The sequence below is a fragment of the Lactuca serriola genome, chromosome 4 (assembly GCF_051521515.1).
Source record: "Lactuca serriola cultivar US96UC23 chromosome 4, Lser_US96UC23_V15, whole genome shotgun sequence".
Lineage (NCBI taxonomy): Eukaryota > Viridiplantae > Streptophyta > Magnoliopsida > Asterales > Asteraceae > Lactuca > Lactuca serriola.
In genome coordinates, this window is record NC_136411.1 from 391,169,881 (window position 1) to 391,176,179 (window position 6,299).

Here is a 6,299-nt window from a genome sequence, read left to right on the forward strand (position 1 = left end):
CCCCACACCCATAGGATACAAAGTAAATTTCATCAGGGCAACAAAAGTTCCAGGATTTCATGAGATAAAAATACCCAAAAAAAACCCACATAAGCTTGAGACTTATGACTAACAGAAGGGCATTCACATCTTTAGATTTACCTGGGCTCATTGTCACCATATACAAGCAACAGTAATGTTCCACCTTTAAAATGGACAGAATCCGGAATAACAGGAAGTGTGTATATTACAAACAAAAGGGTATATTTGTCATTTATATAATGTATAAAATAAAGCTACAGCAGCATACCTTTAACAGCTCATAAGCAGTGGGACGTATACGAGGGTCTTTTGTAAGGCATTTGGCAATGAAATCATGGAACACAAGAGACCTGGAACGTGAAACATTATTAAAAATATATATAAAAAACCAAAAATGCAAACACAAACACAAAATTAAAATCAGAATTGAAAATATTTAAACAAGAGAAAGGGACAAACCATTTCTCTTTATCTTCAAGCATAGGAGCTGGTTCAATGGAAACTATAAATAACACCTGTTGCAGGTGTTAAGCAGGTTAATTTTCTGAAACTGAATTATTTAAACAATAGAAATACAAATATGAAAATACAAAAAATATACAAGCACTATTACTAACCCTCATTGGACGCACATTTGATCTTGGAGGAAGGCCCTGAAAAAAAAATTATTAAATGAGAAAACATTTGATATTGAAAACCATGGTATGAATTTTTTATGAAAAACATCAGTGAATATACCTCAGCCATTTCTATTGCAGACACCCCAAGGGCCCACACATCTACCTGGAAAAAGAAAGTACGTTATACAAATGTCATAATGTTTAACAAGCTACTTTTGGAAACTTATATTCCCCATGTCAAATCATATATATAAAGGGTTTGATGTATAATTCTATATAACTATAAGTACAAATTCTATTTTTAAGTGGCTATAATTCTTGAGAATCAAAGTGGAGTGCTTTATCAGTTTATCAAAAGCATTATCACAAAATGGAGTGCTTGATCATGTTAGCAGATGTTAAACAATAGCTATATATGAAAGACGGTCAAAATGAGTCACAAATAGATATAGGTAGCTAAAAAATGTAAAATTTACCTTCCCATCATATCTGCTTTCCTGGATTACCTCTGGAGCCATCCAGTGGGGAGTACCAATAAACTGAAAAACAAAATATGGCAATAAATTAATTTACTCTTGAAATATAAATGTTAATAGTGCTATTTGGACTTTGGATAAGTCAACTCACCTAATCATCATCAAAAGATGAAGAATACATGGGACTAATTTAACTAGGAAGGATGACTTTATGAAAAGATCAAAACAGAAAAATTATCCAAAACACAACAATCTAAGAGTTATTTAAAGCTATTATTACCGTATTAAGTTTGGACATTGTTCTTGTTAGTTGTGCAGCAACACCAAAATCACTTGTTGATGATATGAAAAGTGAAAACAATTTACTAAATATAAGAACTTACCCAACTTCACCTCTCCTTGTTTTCATGACTTCAGGAATTTCATGAGATCGAATGTCAATGTTCTTGAGCATCTATAGTGGAAATAAATAAGAAAAATTAACCCTAGTCGATTATTTCACCTAATCACACATCATCGATTGTTAGTTTCACCAAATATCGGAAGTTTATTCCTTCGATCGTAAATGAAATAAAGAGAAATTAAGCCGGAAAGAAAAAAAGATTTAGCAAGCTAGGGTTCTTATAGAAGAACGAAAACATTGAGAAGTTAGAATCAAGAAAAACATACCTTAATAAGACATAGGGCTTGTAAATTTGAGCAATAGAAGCAGTGACCCTAAGGTCACCGGACCTAATGTTGCTGGCAAGGGCAGGAGAGGTGAGATTGTCGGAGAGGAGGGGCTTCATCGGCTGAGTGTCGCTGGAAAGCGTTGGACGGTGGGGCGGGGCTAGACGGAGGTCAGAGGTGGGAGGCACCAATAACAAGAGAAACGTCGGAGGTAGGAGAAGCTATTGACGTCGAGAACTGAGAAGAAGAGAAAGGGTTTGTCGAAGTGAGAAGGATAGAAAGGGAAGTTGAATAGAGAACGAGCAGTACAAGAGGGCGATCGGGGCAAGTTCTTGAAAAAAAGCCCTAGCTACTAGGGAAACTAAAGTGGAGGGAGGGAGAAAAAAAGGAAGGCGGGGATTTTAAGTTTTTGGGATTTCATTTTCCCCGGATGGAACGCGCGCGTTCTATTAAAATTTATAAAGTGACGGTCTTAGACGACACGCAGGTGCCCTCCGTGTTTTTATTTTTTTTTTGTTTAGACACTAATTTTATAGCACGCAAAAATGCGCGTCTGAAATCCTTTAAATTTTGGAAGAGATGACATTATTTTTTGGACACTCACATTTGCGTATCATAAATCACTGCGTGTCATGGTTCGCGCGTCGTAAAAGGCTATTTTTCTAGTAGTGCTTAGAGTTAAGATTGTGAAATTGAGTGATAAGTATTAAGAAGGTTTATAACATTCATCAAATGTGGAAAGTTGTGATGTCTTGGATAAGACAAAGACCAAATAGGACCAATTTATGAAGTGTTTTGATAAAAACTACACTAACTCTTGAATATTTGTTTGTCAAGAAATGTTTATTGACAAGAGAATCTTATATGTCAAGGAGTCAGTGGGAGTCTTAATGGTCTTGAAAGGTTTCAAGAACAAATCAAAATAAACCTTATCGATCATCACTAGCACACGAGTTGAGGTTTACAACCTATCGTGTTGACACTGTTTTTGTTTCTGTGCCATTCCAATTGAGTTAATTATGCATGTGAGCCCTATGAGTTTTCATTTGAATGCATAAAAGGCAAGGGCCTTGATCAATGAAAAGTACATTGATAAGAAAAGGTGAGTTGCTTAACTACTTGGAAGACATGGTGGGCAGCTATGCTACCATAAGGAAAGAAATCAAGATTAAGAAAGTTCGGTCCATATGAGTTTGAATTTGTCGTAAACTTTGGTTTTGACAAATTCACATGGATAGGAACACATACGCCATTAAAATCTAAGTGTCATAAGATTCCCTCCTTCATGAAAATGACTGTGAGGAAATGCTTTCACTGAGAAAGTTTTTTAAGAAGATAGTGATTGTGAAATTGTATTCTCGAATTCGATTATGGTTACGATATCCCTTTCCATGATTCGAATTGTGAGACTTGGCAATTAGTCTAGAATTGTTTAGACACACATATGAGCTATCTAAGGCAAAGGTGTATAAGTTTAAGAAGCTTAGATAAAGGGTTATCAAAGCATTAGGTATTAGAAACATGAAGTTAAGAAATTCAATAAGTATTGATTTTCTAGAAGTTAAGTTGGTTTCTGAATACATGTCAAACCTAGTGGGAGCATAAGTGTTATGTTTATAATAATTATCGTGATAGTGGGAGCATAAATGTTATGATTGCATGATAATTATGGAAAGTATTGCAAGTTAGCAATATTAATTATAGAAAACAAAAGTTATATTTTGCAAAGTCACAATAGTTGAAAAGTTGTTTTGCTATAATTAAGGGAGAGAATATTATGCTCCATTTCAAATCTAAAGGCTTAGGTTGTGGAATGTTAATAATTTAGTCAAGGAAACATAGTGTGTTTGCAAATTTCGATTATGATTACGGCATTCCTCTTCATAGTTCGAATTTTGAGAACGTAGCACATAAAATATTATGGCAGAAGATTGATAAAGTATCGAATCTTCATGTAAGACATTATGCATCGTGTCCCATACGCTTCGGGTATAGGATTGATTGCAAATGCTATAATATTTGACCATTCTAAAATTTTCCAAATGTCTAGCGCATTTAGAGGGAAAAAGGACAAGAATCGGTTTTGACTAAGATAATTAAACAACTATCAAAGAACAATCCAAAGTTCGCCTAGGATTGGTCGCTTGTGAGTAGTTGGAAGTATAGTATTGGATGGACCATATCGACATTATTATGAATAGAAAAGATTCTATTAAGAATGAATTGTCATATGGTAAGTATGGAAAGTTTTCCATATTGGGAATTGAATATTGAAAAAATCTATGTCTAGATTAGAAACTTTTATGCAAAAGGATGTTCGAAGGAATGTACTTTGAGTGAGAGACATCATATCTAAGGAATTGTATTGTAACAATCTCCGATAGAGGACTTTGTAATATCATTGGTAATAGTCTTTGTGACTTTAGTGCAGTGACATTACAAAAGGATCATTGCATAAAATGTTAGAATCTAGCATATTCCATAAGTGGCAAGAATTTGATATTCTTTCACTTGTGAAAAGGATTAGGAGTTGTGAAACGAGTATGATTGGAAATGTGTTCATTTGATCTATTTCACAAAGTAAGAACCATAGGTAAACATTGTGTGCATGCTAGGAGCATGGGACAAGTGTAATAATAATTCAAGTAAGAAGTTGATTACCCGAAACAGCAAATAATGAGTAATCGATATGGTGATAAATAAAAGGTGTTTTATTTATGCTCAAAGGTTTGAGGCCATATGGGATTAGTATTATTCTTGTGTTTCACTTTGCATGTTTTGACTTCCTGAATAATTTAATTGGTTTAGAGCAGTCAAATTATTCGAACGGGCCACAGTCGTTCATACGTTGGAAGTAGGTATGAATAAAGACTGTTGTGAATTGGTGTGTGGATTGTCTAAAGAGTATTAGACATAAGCAAATGTTTGCTGCAACGTTCATGAGTGCTTATGAATATGATTTGAGCATTAGATTAAACCCACGCTCACTTGGATCACTCCATGAATTGTATCACAAGTGATTGGTGAGACGATAATATCTTATATTCTTGAAACCGAGATGTGTGAGTTGTATCTTGCAAATCGGTTGCACATTGATAATATGTAAACGCACCAATAACTTGGTGTCATAAAACATATTGTTGTGTGTGATTCAGTGAGTGAGTGCAAGCGAGCATTGAATCAAAGTTTATCTGTTCCTTTTATCCAAAGTAGGATAAAAGCGATATCTTTGGGCCCCTCGATGATTTAGTGATGACAAACATAAATGCTCGGCCGGGCTAGGGCTAATTTGATTTGTTCAATTAGTCAGTCGTCATAAATCGGAAGTCGAGAGATAGTACAGAGAGAATGATTAGAAATCATGTCTCATACGATATCTAGAATGGAGGAATATATGATCCCTTATCTAAAGGACACGCGTATCTGATAGGATCAGAGTTGACAACAGCTTTGGAAAGCTACGATTGCAGATCAGGATCTGAAGTCATACGCAGAATAGTTATTAGACTTATCCAAGTGGGAGACTGTTGGATTAGTGTCTAAGTCCATAACTATTTTGGTATGTACTTGACCCGATAGTGCATGGTCCTTTTGGGTTGCCTTCACCAAAGCAACTTGATAGGATGAATTATGGAGAGAAAGGATTAAATATGATTTATTAATATATTATGAGAATAATATATTAAAGGAGAAATCATATTGTTTAATTAATATTAGTCAAGAATTAATTGGTAATTAGTTTTGTGACTAAAAGAGATTAATTAAACTTAAGGGACTGGAATTGTAATTATAAGATAATTGCAATTTGGGCTATGGATTGCCTTATATTATAAGGTGGACGAATTCTATGGGGAAACCCATTAGAAATCGTCCAATGCCTTTAAGGAAAGGAGTCCATGGGTTGCTTAGGGCTTAAGCATCCAAATTAGGGTTTCCTTGTTAGATAACCCTAATAGCCTCACTATATATAGAACCCTTATGCCCCAAAAACGTGGTGAACTTGTTCTCTAGTGTTTCCACACGTTTTTGAGAGCCTCCTTCTCCTCACCTCTTCATCCTCTTGCTCTTGGTGTTTGTGAACCATTAGAGGAGTGACATTTGTGACTCTAAGCTTTCTAAAGTCATTACAAGGAGGAATTGTGATTGTTATTGCTACATAACAATCAAGGTAATATCTTAAACCCATTCTTATGTTAATATGATTACTTGTATGCTAGAATTAGGGTTTATAGTCTTGGATAACTTGCATGTACAATAGAGAAACCTAGATCCAAGCATTAGGGTTTGTATGAGCACATAGGATGTTCTTATGACCAAAACCCATCATATGCTTCATGCATATTTCTTAGATTTCGGTGGGATTTGGGATACGTATCTCCCTTTGGTGGAGTTTTCATATAACAACTATCACGCCAGTATTGGTCAACCTCCTTTTGAGATGATTTACGAGAGGAAATGTCATACCCCAATCTGTTGGGGCGAGGTCGGTCATCATGTCATGGGGAGTACCGAG

At 35.1% G+C, this 6,299-nt stretch overlaps 1 long non-coding RNA gene across 1 annotated transcript; it reads right to left on the reverse strand.

The window, feature by feature from the left end:
* Positions 1-289: 289 nt before the first annotated feature.
* Positions 290-806, reverse strand: LOC145100811 (uncharacterized). Its single transcript, XR_013705257.1, has 4 exons — positions 760-806; positions 639-674; positions 481-536; positions 290-371 (listed from the first exon to the last, which is right to left on the reverse strand). It is a non-coding gene; the product is annotated as an uncharacterized LOC145100811 (long non-coding RNA).
* Positions 807-6,299: the final 5,493 nt, after the last annotated feature.